This window comes from Mus caroli, unplaced genomic scaffold, assembly GCF_978045245.1.
Source record: "Mus caroli unplaced genomic scaffold, Mus_caroli_1 scaffold_15, whole genome shotgun sequence".
Classification (NCBI taxonomy): Eukaryota; Metazoa; Chordata; class Mammalia; order Rodentia; family Muridae; genus Mus; species Mus caroli.
Window position 1 is genome coordinate 103,320,706 of NW_028227270.1, and position 20,187 is coordinate 103,340,892.

A 20,187-nucleotide genomic window follows, 5' to 3' on the forward strand; every position below is an offset into this window, starting at 1 on the left:
GATGTACTAACCGGAACCCTGGAGCTCTTGTCTCTAGCTGCATATGTATCGAAAGATGGCCTAGTCGGCCATCAATGGAAAGAGAGGCCCATTGGACTTGCAAACTTTATATGCCCCAATATAGGGGAATGCCAGGGCCAAAAGAATGGGAATGGGTGGGTAGGGAAGTGGGGGGCGCTATGGGGGACTTTTGGGATAGTATTGGAAATGTAATTGAGGAAATTATGTAATAAAAAAAAAAAAAAAAAAAAAAAAAAAAAAAAAAAACAAGTCACAGGGAATAAGAGAGAAGGGCAAGGCCTGCCAGAACCATGCCCTCCCCCTCCCCCCCAACCCCCCACCTCCCCCCATACACATACATGCTCAAGCTCAAACTGGCCAAGTTCCTTCCCACACCATGCCCATGGCAACTCTTATAAAGGAAAACATTTAACTGGGGCTGGTTTACAGTTTCAGAGGCTTAGTGCATTATTGTCATGGAGAGGAAGGAGCTGAGAGTTCTATATCTTGATCCACAGGCAGCAGAAGGAAACTGACACTAGGTCTAGTTTGAGCATAAAAGACCACAAAGCACACCCCCACAATGACACACTTCCTCCAGCAAGCCCACACTCACTCCAACAAGGCCTCACCTCCTAATAGTGCCACTCTTTGTGGGCCAAGCACTCAAACAAATGAATCTATGGGTGCCATACCTACTCAAATCACCACACCCAGTTAGTATCAATTGCAAGTGGTTAGGGATGGTATGTGGTGTCCACTTCTCCTATCAGTGATGGGATCCTCTATGGCTTGAACTTGTGAAGGTCTTGTGCATGTTCTAGACTAAGTTGTGGAAAACAACTGGAAACATTATTTGACTTTTACAAAACAGTATACATTTTTAAAAAATGACCTGATGACAAAGTTTTTCAACGTGGAGACCCTTTATCAAAAGTCTTTCTCCTTTAGGCACAGTTGAAAAGTAAGCAACTGGCTCAATACTCAGCTCTGCTAAGACAATAAAGCATTATTCTCATTGTAATGAGAATGTAAAAAGCTGAAGAGCAAGTGAAAAAAAAGCCCACTAGCTTTCAGAAGAACTGGTGAAGAGGTTAGCTCAGAGCCCTTGGAAAATTCCACTGGACTCCTCCCCTCCTGGAAGAGACAGGTCAGAGAGCATGTAGGCCAGAAGGGAGAGGCTAAGTAATCCCCTACTACCGCATTCCCTAAAGACCAATTAGTTTAAAGGGTGCTATTTTGCCAATCATATTGTGCCTAGTTGCTGATGCTCTATTCCACCCCTGGAAACCATATAAGAACTCATAGAATGGACCACCGGGGGTCACCGCCTCTCTTTCCATTCTGAGACGACCCCAATGCCCTGGAACAATAAATTTCTCTTGCTTTTTCTATTGATTCCCAGCTCCACATGGTTCGCTCAGGGGGTCGCCGGTAAGCTAAGGCTCACCAGAGTTCTACACTGGGGGGTTATTTTATCCTGTTCTGTTTCTTCTTCAAATTCTTCCACATTGTAATCCAGTTATAGATATTGACTACTGGCAAACATGAATTCCAAGACACAATTGCTATTTATTTTAGGGCAAGGAACTTTCTGGAAAACTAGCCAGCCCATCATTCACCTCCCAGTGTGAAATCCAGTTTATTTTGCCTTTCCTTTTCCTTTTTTAGAAGCGTTGGCTCCATAGTTTGGACAAGATTTTTTTTTTTTTTTAAAGAAATCACTTTGTGTTTGCCTGGTGCTGGCAAACAAAGCGTGCTCACCAGGAGAACAAGCTCTCCCTACACACCTGAAGGGACATCTGTCGTTATGCTAGGGATGACAGCAGATGGTGTGTACCTGTGAAGGCTGTTTATTTTACAAAGTTGTCAGTGTTCTCACGAAGACTCCTAGATCGCCACTCTGAGGCAAGCAGTAACTATCTCACTAACATATGAAGGCTTCTTGAACAATCCAGTGTTAAGTGACTTGGCTTAGGCCTCATAGCTAGACTGGGCCTCAGGGGTTTTGTTGTCACTTCTGATGGCTCATTCCACCTTCCCACATACTTCAACCTTCCTTCATAATGGAAAACTGGGGTTCCTTGCTTAATATTGATCTAATTGTTAAGGAAGAATAGAAAGAAACTGATTTAAATGAGTGGTTTTGGTTTTGTTTTTCTTGTTTGTTTGTTTGTTTGTTTGTTTTTTTAATATTTGTGTTCTCTGCAGAATGGAAAATGAAAAAGCCAATTTTAAGAAATTAAAACAAGTTCTTATAACGAGGATGTTTTTAGGCCTAATACCAGGAGAAATCAAATGCATTTGCCTCTGGATACACTTTGCCCTTGGATATGGTCTGGCAAGAGGTCTTTGTGCTACAGTGGCATTGAAGCCATTAACAGCTTTCCTTCTAGTAAAAGGAAAGAACTCTCTGACCTGGGTGAAGAGCTAACATTCCAGATGGGCTCATGAATTATCTAGCCAAGGAGCCCCAGGGAGGTGATAGGTGCCACCTTTAGGAAGGCCAGCTCACCTTAAACCATGCTAAAGAAATAAGACCAATTATCCCTTTATTGAGATCCAGCGCTTTCCCTTCCCAGAATTCCCATCAGCCAGTGCAGTCCCTAAAGGCTGCCATGATTTACTGGGTCTGCCATCTGACTCAGAAAGATGCAGGTTTTGCCTTTTCTGTTTTCTCTTGCTTTCAGACGCTACCCTAAACTGAAACATACTCTTTCTGGTATTTTGGGCTTTTTTTACTCTTTCACTAAACCTTCCTCCCAGCCCAAACCAGACCAAATCTCAGCCTGGATAGGAGAGTTGGTCATGAAGTTCTGCTCTTGCTGAGGGTCAGTTGGCTACAAGGAAAGAAAGGGTCGTTTTCTCTAAAACTGTTACCTAGGTTTTCTTCTTCCTCTTCTCCATTTTCCTCCTCTAGGTGGATGCTGAGATTTATGTTTCTTGCCCTGGGTTTGTTTTTTTTTTTAAACCAATAAAATTGTCCTTTAGCTTCAATTTGAGTTCTATCTTCAGTTCTTTTATTGAGACTACAAACCCCTTCTTAAGAAGGGACTCCTCTTACTCTCTTGCCTCTCTTTCATGCCTTCTTGCTCCCTCTCTCTCTGCCTTCCTTCCCCACTCTCTCCATGAGGTCATGGCCGGCCTCTACTTCTCTACTCTTCTCCCTCTCTCTGCCTTTCTACAATAAACCCTTTAAAACCAAAAAAAGAAAAGAAAAGAAAAGAAAGAAGAAGAAAGAAAAAAGAAAAAAAAAAAAGAAGGGACTCAAATTTCTCCAATGCCACCTGGCAACTATGAAAGGATTTCCTAGAATTTCCCATTCCATTTGGATAATTGGGATGTTCCCTCAGAAGGGAAGCATGACTTCAGTCTCATTATCTCTTCTCTATCCCTGCTATGAGGTAAACTGTAGAGGTAATCACCTACACTGCTTTGGGGCAGCACACACCTGCCCGGGGGCTCCCTAGTCGTTGATGCCCGAGACGCTTCTGGGTAGCCCTTTTGGAGGCCCACATTCCTTCTCACCTACATTTCGGATGATTTTCCTTCTGCAGCTCTAAATCTAATCTATCTCCCTCTGAATCCTGGTGATTCTCTCTTCCTTTCTTCTATTTCTTAACCCCCACAATCTAAAAGTTCTGCCCCTCTCTCTCCATCCACCTATTGACTGTTGGCTCTTTATTGATCGAGCAAAAACCAATTGGGGACAAGGACCTTCAGCATTTGGACATGCAGATTCCCGATTGAATCAAAGCATTAGAACCAACCCCCAACAGGGAACAAGTTGTTTCTTGACATACACTCCTCAATGGGTCACAGCATATGGTCAATCCATGGTAGACTGAAACCTCTAAGACTAAGCTAATGTCTTTCTATTTTATAAGATAAATAAAAAATACAACTCAATAATGTGTCACAGTGGTGGCAAGATAACCAATATAGCCTTAGTGTAGGCTTCTCTGAAGTAGGATGAATGTATAATTCTCTGCTACCTAGAATTGTTGTGAGACTTAATTAATTTTTTTTAAATGAAAGAAATGCAAACAAAAAAAGTCCATAGGCAACAAACTGACCAAAATATCTCTTTAACAACTACTGTATGTTGGAGAGGGGTTGCGTGAGAGCACCTACAAGACATGCAGATGAGAATATGGGCTGGAATCTGCTTATGCTCTGGTTTCAGTATCACTCTTGTTCTTTGCCAAGTATAGAGCATATTGCTTGTCTTTGTTGTACTGCGGGTGTTGGGTACCCAACGTGAAGGATGTGTGAATGTTGATCATTGTTGCTCTCACCTGGGCTTAGTCTGAGGAAACAGTAGCTGTTGGCAGCCTTCTTCTTAGAACCATGCTGGAAGGGCTGACTCAGACAGACATAGACCTACAGGGACGAGCTCAGGGGTACAATCATATCATATTGATGGGATCTGAGTCCTATATTCAACTTTATTGCAGGTTGTGGTGGTTTGAGTGAGATGGACCACATAGGCACATATATTTGAATTCAGAGGCAGCTAACTTTTAAGGGTCTGAAATATGTGAGTATGTTTCAGCATACACTCTCCAATCCTGGGCAGTCATGACCAGTGAAACAACACAAGTCTTTATAGCAGTACCTAGCAGGGTTCTTTTTATTTCAGTACTACAAAAGTTGGCAGGTGTGCACTCTGTCTCCATGGCTGCCAAGCTTCTTCCCTTGGCAACGGCACCTGGATTCACCCTGATTTCCATCCTGAGCCTCTGATTCATCCCAGGTAGGCCTGTTTCCAAGTGATGATGATGACAAAGATGATGATGATGACAACAACGATGACGATGACTGTTTCAGGCCACATTTGAGAATAAGTAGTCTCTTAGTCAGGAGCACAGGCTCCCAGGCCAGACTTCATAGGTTGGACTTCCCATTCACCCTCTGTTTGCTGTATGACCTTGACAATGCCTTGGAGCTCTACCTAGAAAACGAAGATAAAAATAGCAACAACTCCAGGGGATGATAGTGAGGATTAAGTAAGTTCAGATCTAAAAGTACAGATGGATCTATAAATACCCTGTCCATAAAACTACACATAAGGAATGTTTGCTATTCTTTTAATTCTGAATATGATTTGTGTATAAGATATAAATATGATATAATATTGTGTAACGAGTACATATTGGAAACTATTCTGGGTCTCCAGATCTTTTGCATTCTTTTTTTTTTTTTTGGTTTTTCGAGACAGGGTTTCTCTGTGTAGCCCTGGCTGTCCTGGAACTCACTTTGTAGACCAGGCTGGCCTCGAACTCAGAAATCCGCCTGCCTCTGCCTCCCGAGTGCTGGGATTAAAGGCGTGCGCCACCACGCCCGGCTGATCTTTTGCATTCTTAAAGCCTAGAAGACATGCTTAATTTGTCAATAATTAGTTGGTTTTCTCATCTCTTCATTTTGGACCCTTTGTATATTCTAGGGCGGTATCAAAAATGCGTCTGGAAAAAGATTATGATAGAAATATAGAAAATGTCATCTCTCTCTATGTATATACATTAACATATAGGAACACACACACACACACACACACACACACACACACACACACACACACACACACACACGCATTTCGAGAAGTCGGCTTTCTGGAGATGCTTAAGTTTAATTTTCTAGTTGTCCATGAGGTGGCAGCACTGCTCTGTAATTTTGCTGGAGAGTATTGTCCACTCTCGGCCCATTGACACAGACCGGCTGGCTTGTTTGGATTTTGAACATGGCTTCATAGATCTCAGATTATTTCACACCCTTATTTAGACTCAAGTTCATCATAATGTGGACAAAGAACACTTTCCCATTGAATGATACTATTGTCTCTTTGGGCTTGGAACACAATTTCAGTTTGGCCCAAAGTGTCTCAGCCGTGATTCTCAGCAGGGAGGCTTGTGTGCAGTGAACGCAGTGAAACAGGTCCTCCCAGAGGTCATCGGACCTGACAGTCCAGGTTTGAGGACAGGAGTGTCATCACTTTCCTGTCCTGAGACCCACCCACCGCAGGAAGAGGATAGAGTGTGTCAGACCAACCTGGTGACCTCTGTTCTCCTGAGTTCCTTGTTTTCCCAGGAAGAAAAAGGAAAAACAGAACATGCGATGTCAAAAAATAACAGGGGACTGGAGAGATGGCCCAGCGGCTCGTTTGCTTGCTGCTCTTGCAGAGGACAGTGTTCAGTTAGTTCCAAGCACCCACAAAAGGCCTCACAACTGTCTATGACTACAGTTCCAAGGGATTCCAGGCCCTTTTCTGACTTCGTCGACTTCGACAGGCAGATGGTGACCAGAAATTCAAGCAGGCTCATATGCACATACATAAAAAAAAAGTTAATCTTTAATGAAACCAAACTAGGCTATATTTAGATCCCTTACAGCCATGTCAGTTTTTAAGCATCACAATGACATCACTGAAACTCTATGCCCCAGCAGGTTTTTCCGGGTCTGGCTGCCTACTTTCTTACACCTTTGGGATTATTTGGGTGGAACCTGTCACTGTAGAAAAATCTTTTGTTTAATTGCAGTCCAAGGGGATTTGTTCTGGGAAAACTTTTGGAGACAGAGTTATCGCGCCCTCTGGTGACTAATAGTAGGCATAACCATCCTGGTTTCCATTTCTGCCACCAAACAATCCAGGTTTTGCTTTCTGAATCCTATGTGCGCTCACTTTGAGATTGTTAATTTTCACTTAATTTTGGGATTCCCCAAATTAGATGTTATGAGACTATTTATCAGCAACGTGTAATCAAAGCAGAATTGAAGAGGAAGAGGTGTCTAGAGATCTGGTACCTGCAACCCTAGGCCCCTTTCCCCATCTTTTTCTGGAAGATACCAGTTGCACAGACCATGTCCTTTGAGGATTCTGCATCCACCAAAGCTTTTGCCAGTGCCTTGTTTGATAGTGGTGCCAGGTTCTGCTTTTTATGCCAAGAAGTGTCACCAGTAGGTAACACACACTTTGCACAGCAGCCAGAGAGCCATTGCATCGAACTTGGTGGTACCCACAGCTGCATTCCTTATTCGCAGTCTTAAACATGTATTCGCAGTCTTAAACATGCTGAATTGCAATCTTTAAAGTAGAGCTCATGTGTTTCGGAGAAATCCTTAAGTGATTGCCTAGCAAGACAAACTGTGGACATGACAAACTTGTGGATTTGGAAGGTGGATTCCAAAGGCAGGAATCAGTCTGCACGGTTTGCTTTTTCGGTTCCCGGAATGCACTGCAGTCTTTGGGTGTGCTCGGAAGTGCTCTACCATCATAATACATTCCTAGACCCAGTGTCTGTTTTTCTTCTGCCATGAACACACTCTCTTATCAACCGCATTCTACCTCTGTAGGTCTCAGCAGTATTCTGGGTGCACAAGTGTGAACTTCCTCGTTTTCTCTCTGAAAAAATGCTTCCCAACTCTCCCAGTCCTTAACTGCAAATTCAGTCAGTAGCCAGACTCTTCGTTAAGCAATGCTATATTTTTAAAGAAACAAGTTTAGTTGGGCATGGTTCTGCATGCCCCTAGTTCCAGCCCTGGGGAAGCAAAAGCAGGCCGATCTCTGTGAGTTTAAGACCCAACCTTGGTCCCAAACCCTCAAAGTACCTTTTGTCATCTTATCCTAACATCTACCCTTCATAGACTTTGTAGGACCAGCTTGAGCTGCTACACCTGGCTGGAGCCAAAAAGGAGCTGAGCTCCACTCCCGCTTGCATTACCTGCCACTCAGGCTGGTCCACTGGTTCTACAGGCTCTGACTGATACAGTGACCATTGCCTCTCCATCAGACACACCTGACTGCTAAAAGAACCCTGGCTGGGTGAATAATCTCCACCCTAGCAGGGAAGAAATGTAGACCAGCAGACTTGGGAGGTTAACTATCTTTCTCTAGGACAAGCCTTGCCATTTTGTTTTGCTTTGTTTTGTTTTTTTCAAGACAGGGTTTCTCTGTGTAGCCCTGGCTGTCCTAGAACTCACTTTGTAGACCAGGCTGGCCTCGAACTCAGAAATCCACCTGCCTCTGCCTCCCGAGTGCTGGGATTAAAGGTGTGTGCCACCACGCCCGGCTGCCTTTTTTTTTTACCAGCACTGACACCTTTTCACCCCTTTGATGGACTGTTATTCATAGTTTAAAGCAGTCCAGAGACTTACTAGCACAACATTTAGATTTTGATCATTTTTTCTTCTTCTGGGAACTGAGGCCTGACCAAAAAAAATCTTACTATATTTGCTCTTGAGTAATCTGGAGAGACACTTTTGTCTGCTTTATGGCTTTGCAGACTCAACTTACATGATCACCCAGAGCCTTTCTACTTCATAAAGATCACAAACCAAGATGGAGCTCAGCAAAACCTCTAAAGCCCCACTTCACTCTCCTTTACAATATTATCAGACCCAGTGAACAAATCATCAGAGAACATGGCTTTGCTAAACGATGATTCTCTTAGCATCAAAGAATACTTCCTTTAATTTGCCCATATCCCTAGTTAGGCTTGTCCATCTCCATATTTCCTGCCAGTCTCTGATATTCATGAAAATGGCCAGTGAATAACCAAGTGAACCATAGGAGCCAGTGCATCAGGGACCCGGTTCCTTTCTTGCTTGATTTGATACAGTGTTTGTCTCCAGGGGCCTCGGTTTCCATGGGAGTCACACCAATTCCACTCACTCCCATTCCGTGTCCCCAAAAGCTGGGCTGCAAAGAGCTTTTACTACTTATTAAAAGTCTTTCCTTTTTCTTTTGTTTTTAAAAAGATTTATTTATTTATTTAATTTATGTATATGAGTACACTGAAGCTGTACAGATGGTTGTGAGCCTTCATGTGGTTGTTGGGAATTGAATTTAGGACCTCTGCTGGCTCTGGTCAGCCCTGCTCACTCAGTTCCTGCTTGCTCCAGCCCCAAGATTTATTTATTATTAGATGTACGTACGGTGTAGCTGTCTTCAGACACACCAGAAGAGGGCGTCAAATCTCATTACAGGTGGTTGTGAGGCACCATGTGGATGCTGAGATTTGAACACAGAACCTTCGGAAGAGCAGTTAGTACTCTTACCCGCTGAGCCACCTCTCCAGCCCCATTAAAAGTTTTTTCTAATGCAAGCAGTGTACATGCAGAGTAGTTCCTGCTCGTCATAGCTTCCTATACTAAGCCATTTTATTAAGGGACCCATGTGACAGCTGACTTATGGATGTTTCCTTTCATTTGAATTAAAGGTCAGACCAGACCTTTATCTCTACCTCACTCTCTCCGTCCTCAACGTCTGATTCTTCCCATGGCTTCTAAGGATCTTGGAACCCAGAAAGGGCTAATTACCTCATAAGCACAAATCTAATTTGTGTTTTCTCTTACATCCCACCAATTCTAAGAAATGGGAAGACATCACCTCCATCTCATCGCCCTTTGTCTTTTCTCGCCCAGTTGAAGTCTAATGCAGGAAACAGCATGTGTGTGTCCCTTGTCATCATAATTCCTTCCTTCTATGGGTGAGTTCTCTCTAGACAGATGGCTCACATTCAATGACAGATCCTATCTCCTACCACAAAGGTCATGAAAAGTGCCACTATAGCCAAAGCTCACCCCATACTTGGGTCTTTTGGAAATTGTAACATATTTTTGAGTCAACCTTTTGAGGTGTCTTAAAACTAATGAGACAGACTTCTTTTATCAAAGAGGTATGCCATCTTACACTGCATAGAGGAAGATGACCATGATGGCATTTCCCTTTCAATGATGTTCCACTTTTAGATGGATCAGCCTAGTGGCATTACTTCTCTGTGGCAAGAGAGCATCTTGTACTCCCGAGGGAAGGTAGTCATCCTGAGAGTGCTGCAGCAAGCCTGCCACCTTCAGACTCATTAGCCTCCACTATGTATCTTATCCCTCATTGCAGAGGCCATGCAATGGCTTCTCTTCAGTTCACCTTAGTTCCTGTTTGTTTGTCCATAGCATTTGTACCACATTTCCTACGGAAGTACAAGCATCTATTCATACCAGAAGGAGTATCAAAGATACACAAAAGAAAGGATCCAGCCTAAGTTAATTATAGCAAACCAGTGAGTTTTATTGGGGTTATTTATGGGAGCATGGACCAGTGTAGCCTCCCCTCTCCCAGCCTTAATGGTTTCACTGTTTACACCTGGATGGAGCTTCCCGCTCAATTGTTTTGCCACGCCCACTGCTGGAACCTGCCGCTTTGCTGTTTTGAAGCCATCACTTGGTCACCCTGCTACTGGACCCCAAGATTATTTGGCGGGAATTGGACCCCTTTCCCTTCTTTTATAACGGAGTGCCGAAATAGTAAAAATTAAACCTTGAGCAGAGACCTTTGTCTTGGTTTTTTTTTTTTTTTTATCTCATACAGCCCAGCCCCTCTTTTTTTCTAGGTTTCTAAAATGCCTTTTTAGGCTAGAACCTAGGCTGTGATCTACTGGCCAGACACAACATTTGGCGCCCAAAGTGGGGTGCCAAATGTTGTGTCTGAATAAGACTGCCCTTTTTATCCAGAAAAGCCCTGAGCAGTAGGCTCTGACTTTATAATGCTAATTAGTGTTGAGTAGGTAATTTCCTAGTTGAATTTTAAGTAGGGTGTTGGAACCCTAGTAAAGCTTGACTGGACAATTTTGAAATACACTATATTAAGAATAACACTGAGTTGATATTCTTCTGCATTTTTGGATGACAGGCGGGAAACAGGGAGAAGGGGGTAACGACTGGCTCCATAGTACAAGGCCAATTGGCTTTTTTAGGGTGGGAGACAGTGAAGGGCTTGCCCTTCCAACAGTACGGTCTCCAACCTCTCTCCTTTCTAAATTTTCTAATTTAGAATTTTCTAATTCTAAAACATGAATTTCATTTAGTTTTTTAGTCATTTTAATCAGGACACTGAGTCAACTTACCTGTCAGTTCGTCACACGAATTAATAATATGTTTTTGTAGCGTTTTGTGGAGAGAACCTGTATTTTTTTTTTAATAAGGTAGTTGTTTTAGGATCAATCTATAAGTCAATAAGTACATCTCTTTAAGATACTATAAAGTATTTATTAAATTTTTGATATTTAAATCTTAAATTTTGAAAATAAAGGTATGATTTAAATAGTGTGCATGGGAATGCACTAAATAGTATATATGGGGATATAATTTTTCTTTTTTTTTGTCTTTTAAGAAGTTAAAGTTTTAAAATTTTACAATATTTAACCTTTTGAATTAATAACTTGTTGACAAAACATTTTAAATACTTGGCTGTAAAGGGGCAGTGACTAATTGTACTTTTAATTATTTTTTTAAAGGAGCGGTTGTAACTAGAAAGCTTGAAAAGTTATTAAGAGTCACATGTGTATATTTTATTTATTTATTAACTAGAAATATGTATAAGTAATTGTAAATTTGAGAATTAATAGTATTTGAGGAATGAACAATTTTAAGTAATTGTGAGCTTAGAGATATGGCATTGACTATTAACATATAAATTAAGGTTTGATTGTTAGTATTTTAAAACACTATTTATAGCACACAGCTAGATTATTTGTGTTGGAACAGGGGAAACTGTGTGTCTTAAGACTCTACCCTACAGTAGCTAGTTGGGCCCAGGTGGCCCAACGATTGGCTGGGAGGATGAGAAAAATGACTTTATAATAATATTTTTTTTGGCCAAAGAATTGTCTTGGGCACAACTAATTTTTAATTACCAATTAATAACAATTTTAAAAGCTTTTTTATTTTTTTGTAAAACCTTTTGTAGTAAACTAAAACATTAAGCTATAGCTGAAGATTTTTCTTGTGATCTTTATGGTGAGGGTTTTGGACAAAGAACTTTTGGTATGGGGATATGAACGTGGGCAGCCACTATAGAGATCTATGTGGAGATTTCCCAAAAGTCTATGAATAAAGCTACCAGATAGGCTGGCTATTTCAGTCCTGGTCATCTACCCAAAGAACGTCTGTAGGGCTGATTCAGACAGAGTCCAGGCAGACATGGTGCGGACAGAGCTGAGAGTTCTATATTTTTATCTGAAGGCTGCTAGCAGAATACTGACTTCCAGACAACTAGGGTGAGGGTCTTAAGGCCACACCCACAGTGACACATCTATTCCAACAAGCCTATACCTCCAAGTAGTACCACTTCCTGGGCCAAGCATATTCAAACATGGCAAGAGGAAAGGGCACTGATGGTCTTACTCAGCTGTGCACCCAACAAACATAGAAACTGCTGGGCAAGATGTGCAAACCTGGGTAATAGTTGCTTGCTTGTTACAGGGGTAATCAATTGCTCCCTGGTTGGATTTCAGGCTAGTTCCAAAGGAGGGATTCCATGGCTGGTACTTTGAGCTCACCAATGGTGGCCAATGGTGGGAAATGTCACCAAGACAGGAGTCCTAATTCTGTTGTTTAGCTAAATTAACTCGCATCAGACTACTTTGTAAATATCTGTGTTTATACCCACTGGGTTGCTTTTTTCTTTTTCTTGCTGTAATTAAACACCACGCCCAAGGCAACTTTTAGAAAAAATAGTTTGGTTTTACATTCCAGAAAGATAAGAGTCTTTCATGGCAGGGAAGTCTGGCAACAAGCATGCCAACTGGAGAAGAAGACGCTGAGCCCTCACATCGGTTTCTGTAAACAGAAAACAGAAAGAGCAAACTAGAGTTGAGTGAGACTTTCTCAAAGCCGGTCCCAGTGATGTGCTTCCTCCAGTAAGGCCACACCTCCTAAGTCCCCCCTCCCCCACGCCGGCATCAACTAGGGACCAAGTATTCAACTATGTGAGTCTGTTGGGGTGAGAACATTTTCGTTCAAACCACAGCACCCCTAGACACTCTCAGCCCCTATAAGAGAAACCTCTTCTTGTAACAAATGGTGGTAAATACAGAGACTCCTGGCTGCTCACAATGCTGAGGATAAGTGAGTGTTGAGTCGCCAATCCTCTTCAAGTTTCAGGGAACACTGTAGAAAAGATGTAGAAAAAAAAATTATAATAGCCATAAGATAGGAAAAAGTTACAAAATACCATCTTTGGGGCAGTACACAGCTATGATAATCACAAAGTCCCGTACACTTTGGATGTTTGCACTGGATCTGCAGAGTGTAGGGGACTCTGATTACATTAGGAGCCAGGCAGGGATGGAAGATAGAGTCAGGGAACCACACTTCTCACCGATGAAGTGCTTTCTATGGATCAACTCTGGGAAAGGGGAGATGTCTTCAGCTGTGTAGTCCAAAACCTCCAGAGTTCTACAAATCCAGTGTTGTCACTTTGTTGCTAGGTGCTTATATCTTGATGTACATCTGTTAATTTAATGGCAGTTCAAGGGCAGTATGCTATATATCTTTTGCCATATAGCAAATATCAGTAAACTGGAGAGGGAGCTAAAGCAACAATGAACAGATGACTATCCCTGGGAAGTGGTTTTGAATAATTACTTCCTAAGTGCCTATGCCTGTTTATGTCATTACTCCCAGCAAGCTCTTCACATGTCACTTTTGAAAAAAATACCAATCAAAATTAGCATGATGGATATTATCACAAAATAACTGAAAAGCTTATGGTCATTTGAAATTACACTTGTGTGTGCTTCACTTTTAACTAACAAATTATATTTTGCACTTTTATTTTGATAAAAAAATTTAAGCAGCAAGTATATGTTCCTGCTGCCCTCTTCTCCCCGCAGCCCCTTCTCAGCTTTGTGCCTTGCAGTCGTGTGCTGTGCTTGTTAACACTGATGAGCTGATACTAATACACTGTCATTAATCAAAATCCATAATTTACATTAAGGTTCATTGCTTACTTACATCCTGCATTCTATGCATTTTGGTAGACGTATGAGGACAGATACCCACATCACAGCCACACAGGACAAGTTTACATCTTTAAACCAACCCTCACTCTACTTACCTTGGCTAGCCATTCTCCTCCCTCTCTGACCCCTAGCAAACACAGATCTATTGTTACCACAGTTTCACATTGTCCAGAACGTTATACATCTGGAATCTTACAGTTTGAAACACTTTCAAATAGACTTATTTCATCAAGCAATATATCTTCCTCTGGCTTAACCCATTTTGAATAAATTTCTGTGGAATGTATGTATGATGGGGTGTTTTACTGTTCATTTATTAAGAATACCTTAGACGAGCCGGGCGTGGTGGCGCACGCCTTTAATCCCAGCACTCGGGAGGCAGAGGCAGGCGGATTTCTGAGTTCGAGGCCAGCCTGGTCTACAAAGTGAGTTCCAGGACAGCCAAGGCTACACAGAGAAACCCTGTCTCGAAAAACCAAAAAAAAAAAAAAAAAAAAAAAAGAATACCTTAGATGGTTTCAGATTTGGGCACATATAAACAAAATCATTTAAACACCAATGTGTGGCTTTGACGTTTGTTTGTTTGTTTGTTTTTTGGCTAGGGAGCCAATCCAGGACCTTGTTTGAAGTAGGCAAAGCATCCCGTCACTGAGTGGGTCCCACATCTCACCGTGTGTAGAGTTCTGTGTGAATAGGTGCTTTTTTTATTCCTGCTTCTGCAGGTTTACACTGTTGGAATTTTCTGTTTCTGTGTTTCAACACCACCCCCAATATGGTTCATTTTTTCCCCTCTTCCATGTCTTAGAAAAAAAAACCCTTTGATCTCGATTTTTGCCAGTATGGATTTTCATTACATCATCATTAAATATTAATTGAAACAAAATTTCCTCAAAATTGATAATTTTACAAATTTTTTTGTGTGATTTTGAAAGTCTCTTAAATTTCTAGGATCAATATCACTTCCGCAGATAGGTGGAGTATGTGTTACAGCTGAGACCGGAGCCCTATAAAGGCTTTCCATAACACAGCCAAAAGAGTAGCCTAAGCTCTTTTTATGTGATGGTTTAAATGGTAGTTTTGTAATTTCTCTTTTCATTCTTAAAGATTTATTTATTTATTTTATGTATGTGAGCACATGTAACTGTGCAGATGGTTGTGAGCCTTCATGTGGTTGTTGGGAATTAAATTTTTAGACCCTCTGCTCACTCTGGTCAACTCTGCGTGCTTAGTCCCTGCTTGCTCTGGCCCAAAGATTTATTATTATACATAGGTACACTTTAGCTGACTTCAGACACACCAGAAGAGGGCATCAGATCTCATTACAGGTGAACCACCATGTGGTTGTGGGGATTTGAACTCAGGACCTTTGGAAGAACAGTCACTGCTCTTAACTGCTGAGCCATCAGGCCAGCCCTCCTATTTTATTTTATTTTATTTTATTTTATTTTATTTTATTTTATTTTATTTTATTTTGAGACAGGGTTTCTCTGTGTAGCCTGGACTGTCCTGGAACTCACTCTGTAGACCAGGCTGGCCTCAAACTCAGAAATCCACCTGCCTCAGCCTCCCAAGTGCTGGGATTAAAGGTGTACGCCACCACGCCCAGTGTCTCCCTTTTCATTCTTTTTTTTTTACATTTTTTTAATTAGGTATTTTCTTCATTTACATTTCCAATGCTATCCCAAACATCCCTCCCATACCCTCCCCTCCCATTCTCCTCCCCCCTCTACTCCCACTTCTTGGACCTGGCATTCCCCTGTACTGAAGCATAAAAAGTTTGCAAGACCGATGGACTTCTCTTTCCAATGATGGCCGACTAGACCATCTTCTGATACATATGCAGCTAGAGACACGAGCTCCGGGGGGTACCGGTTAGTTCATATTGTTGTCCCACCTATAGAGTTGCAGACCCCTTTAGCTCCTTGGGTACTTTCTCTAGCTCCTCCATTGGGGGCCCTGTGATCCATCCAATAGTTGATTGTGAGCATCTACTTCTGTGTTTGCTAGCCCCTGCATAGCCTCACAAGAGACAGCTATATCTGGGTTCTTTCAGCAAAACCTTGCTAGTGTATGCAATGGTGTCAGCGTTTGGAGGCTGATTATGCGATGGATCCCTGGGTATGACAGTCTCTAGATGGTCCATCCTTTTGTCTCTGCTCCAAACTTTGTCTCTGTAACACCTTCCATGGGTGTTTTGTTCCCAATTCTAAGAAGGGGCAAAGGGTCCACATTTTGGTCTTCATTCTTCTTGAGTTTCATGTGTTTTGCAAATTGAATCTTGTATCTTGGGTATTCTACGTTTCTGGGCTAATATCCACTTATCAGTGAGTACATATCATGTGAGTTCTTTTGTGATTGGGTTACTTCACTCAGCATGATGCCCTCCAGGTCCATCCATTTGCCTAGGAATTTCATAAATTCATTCTTTTTAATAGCTGAGTAGTACTCCATTGTGTAAATGTACCACATTTTCTGTATCCATTCCTCTGTTGAGGGGCATCTGGGTTCTTTCCAGCTTCCGGCTATTACAAATAAGGCTGCTATGAACATAGTGGAGCATGTGTCCTTCTTACCGGTTGGAACATCTTCTGGATATATGCCCAGGAGAGGTATTGCTGGATCCTCCGGTAGTACTATATCTAATTTTCTGAGGAACCGCCAGACTGATTTCCAGAGTGGTTGTACAAGCTTGCAATCCCACCAACAATGGAGGAGTGTTCCTCTTTCTCCACATCCTCGCCAGCATCTGCTGTCACCTGAGTTTTTGATCTTAGCCATTCTGACTGATATGAGGTGGAATCTCAGGGTTGCTTTGATTTGCATTTCCCTGATGATTAAGGATGCTGAACATTTTTTCAGGTGCTTCTCAACCATTCAGTATGCCTCAGGTGAGAATTCTTTGTTTAGCTCTATGCCCCATTTTTTAATGGGGTTATTTGATTTTCTGGGGTCCAGCTTCTTGAGCTCTTTGTATATATTGGATATTAGTCCCCTATCTGATTTAGGATAGGTAAAGATCCTTTCCCAATCTGTTGGTGGCTTTTTTGTCTTATTGACAGTGTCTTTTGCCTTGCAGAAGCTTTGCAATTTTATGAGGTCCCATTTGTAGATTCTCGATCTTACAGCACAAGCCATTGCTGTTCTATTCAGGAATTTTTCCCCTTTGAGGCTTTTCCCCACTTTCTCCTCTATAAGTTTCACTGTCTCTGGTTTTATGTGGAGTTCCTTGATCCACTTAGATTTGACCTTAGTACAAGGAGATAGGAATGGATCAATTCGCATTTCTTCTACATGATAACTGCCAGTTGTGCCAGCACCATTTGTTGAAAATGCTGTCTTTCTTCCATTGGATGGTTTTAGCTCCCTTGTCAAAGATCAAGTGACCATATGTGTGTGGGTTCATTTCTGGGTCTTCAATTCTATTCCATTGGTCTACTTGTCTGTCGCTCTACCAGTACCATGCAGTTTTTATTTTTTGTTTGTTTTTTTTTTTTATTACAATTGCTCTGTAGTACAGCTTTAGGTTAGGCATGGTGATTCCATCAGAGGTTCTTTTATCATTGAGAAGAGTTTTTGCTAGCCTAGGTTTTTTGTTATTCCAGATGAATTTGAAAATTGTCCTTTCTAATTCGTTGAAGAATTGAGGTGGAATTTTGATGGGGATTGCATTGAATCTGTAGATTGCTTTTGGCAAGATAGCCAATTTTACTATATTGATCCTGCCAATCCATGAGCATGGGAGATCTTTCCATCTTCTGAGATCTTCTTTAATTTCTTTCTTCAGAGACTTGAAGTTCTAATCATACAGATCTTTCACTCCTTAGTTAGAGTCACGCCAAGGTATTTTATATTATTTGTGACTATTGAGAAGGGTGTTGTTTCCCTAATTTCTTTCTCAGCCTGTTTGTCCTTTGTGTAGAGAAAGGTCATTGACTTGTTTGAGTTAATTTTATATCCAGCTACTTCACTGAAGCTGTTTATTAGGTTTAGAAGTTCTCTGGTGGAATTTTTAGGGTCACTTATATATACTATCATATCATCTGCAAAAAGTGATATTTTGACTTCTTCCTTTCCAATTTGTATCCCCTGGATCTCCTTTTGTTGTCGAATTGCTCTGGCTAGGACTTCAAGTACAATGTTGAATAGGTATGGAGAAAGTGGGCAGCCTTGTCCAGTTCCTGATTTTAGTGGGATTGCTTCCAACTTCTCACCATTTACTTTGATGTTGGCTACTGGTTTGCTGTAGATTGCTTTTATCATGTTTAGGCATGGGCCTTGAATTCCTGATCTTTCCAAGACTTTTATCATGAATGGGTATAGGATTTTGTCAAATGCTTTCTCCGCATCTAATGAGATGATCATGTGGTTTTTGTCTTTGAGTTTGTTTATATAGTGGATTATGTTGATGGATTCCCATATATTAAACCATCCCTGCATCCCTGGAATGAAACCTACTTGGTCAGGATGGATGATTGTTTTGATGTGTTCTTGGATTCAGTTAGCAAGAATTTTATTGAGTATTTTTGCATCGGTATTCATAAGGGAAATTGGTCTGAAGTTCTCTATCTTTGTTGGGTCTGAGTTATTGTGGCTTCATAGAATGAATTGGGTAGAGTACCTTCTGCTTCTATTTTGTGGAATAGTTTATGAAGAACTGGAATTAGATCTTCTTTGAAGGTCTTATAGAACTCTGCACTAAACCCATCTGGTCCTGGGCTTTTTTTGGTTGGGAGACTATTAATGACTGCTTCTATTTCTTTAGGGGATATAGGACTGTTTAGATCATTAACCTGATCCTGATTTAACTTTGTTACCTGGTATCTGTCTAGATATTTGTCCATTTCATCCAGGTTTTCCAGTTTTGTTGAGTATATTCTTTTGTAGAAGGATCTGATGGTGTTTTGGATTTCTTCAGTATCTGTTGTTATGTCTCCTTTTTCATTTCTGAATTTGTTAATTAGGATCCTTTTCCTGTGCACTCTAGTGAGTCTGGCTAAGGGTTTATCTACCTTGTTGATTTTCTCAAAGAACCAGCTCCTTGTTTGGTTGATTCTTTGAATAGTTCTTCTTGTTTCCACTTGGTTGATTATTTCCTGCCGTCTACTCCTCTTGGGTGAATTTGCTTCCTTTTGTTCTAGAGCTTTTAGGTATGTTGTCAAGCTGCTAATGTGTGCTCTCTCTAGTTTCTTTTTGGAGGCACTCAGAGCTATGAGTTTTCCTCTTAGAAATGCTTTCATTGTGTCCCACAAGTTTGGGTATGTTGTGGCTTCATTTTCATTAAACTCCAAAAAGTCCTTAATTTCTTTCTTTATTCCTTCCTTGACCAAGGTATCATTGAGAAGAGTGTTGTTCAGTTTCCATGTGAATGTTGGCTTTCTATTATTTATTTTGTTATTAAAGATCAGCCTTTGTCCATGGTGATCTGATAGGATGCATGGGACAATTTCAATATTTTTGTATATATTGAAGCTTGTTTGTGACCAATTATGTGGTCAATTTTGGAGAAGGTACCATGAGGTGCTGAGAAGAAGGTATATCCTTTTGTTTTAGGATAAAATGTTCTGTAGATATTTGTCAGATCCATTTGTTTCATAACCTCTGTTAGTTTCACTGTGTCCCTGTTTAGTTTCTATTTCCATGATCTGTCCATTGGTGAAAGTGGTGTGTTGAAGTCTCCCACTATTATTGTGTAAGGTGCAATGAGCTTTACTAAAGTTTCTTTAATGAATGTGGCTGCCCTTGTATTTGGAGCATAGATATTCAGAATTGATAGTTCCTCTTGGAAGATTTTACTTTTCATGAGTATGAAGTGTCCCTCCTTGTCTTTTTTGATAACTTTGGGTTGGAAGTCGATTTTATTAGATATTAGAATGGCTACTCCAGCTTGTTTCTTCAGACCATTTGCTTGGAAAATTGTTTTCCAGCCTTTCATTCTGAGGTAGTGTCTATCTTTTTCCCTGAGATGGGTTTCCTGTAAGCAGCAAAATGTTGGGTCCTGTTTGTGTAGCCAGTCTGTTAGTCTATGTCTTTTTATTGGGGAATTGAGTCCATTTTTTGATATTAAGAGATATTAAGGAAAAGTAATTGTTGCTTCCTATTATTTTTGTTGTTAGATTTGGTATTCTGTTCTTGTGGTTGTCTTCTTTTAGGTTTGTTGAAGGATTACATCCTTGCTTTTTCTAGGACGTGGTTTCCATCCTTGTATTTTTTTTTTCTGTTATTATCCTTTGAAGGGCTGGATTCGTGGAAAGATAATGTGTGAATTTGGTTTTGTCGTCGAATTCTTTGGTTTCTCCATCTATGGTAATTGAATGTTTGGCTGGTTATAGTAGCCTGGGCTCGCATTTGTGTTCTCTTAGTGTCTGTATAACATCTGTCCAGGATCTTCTGG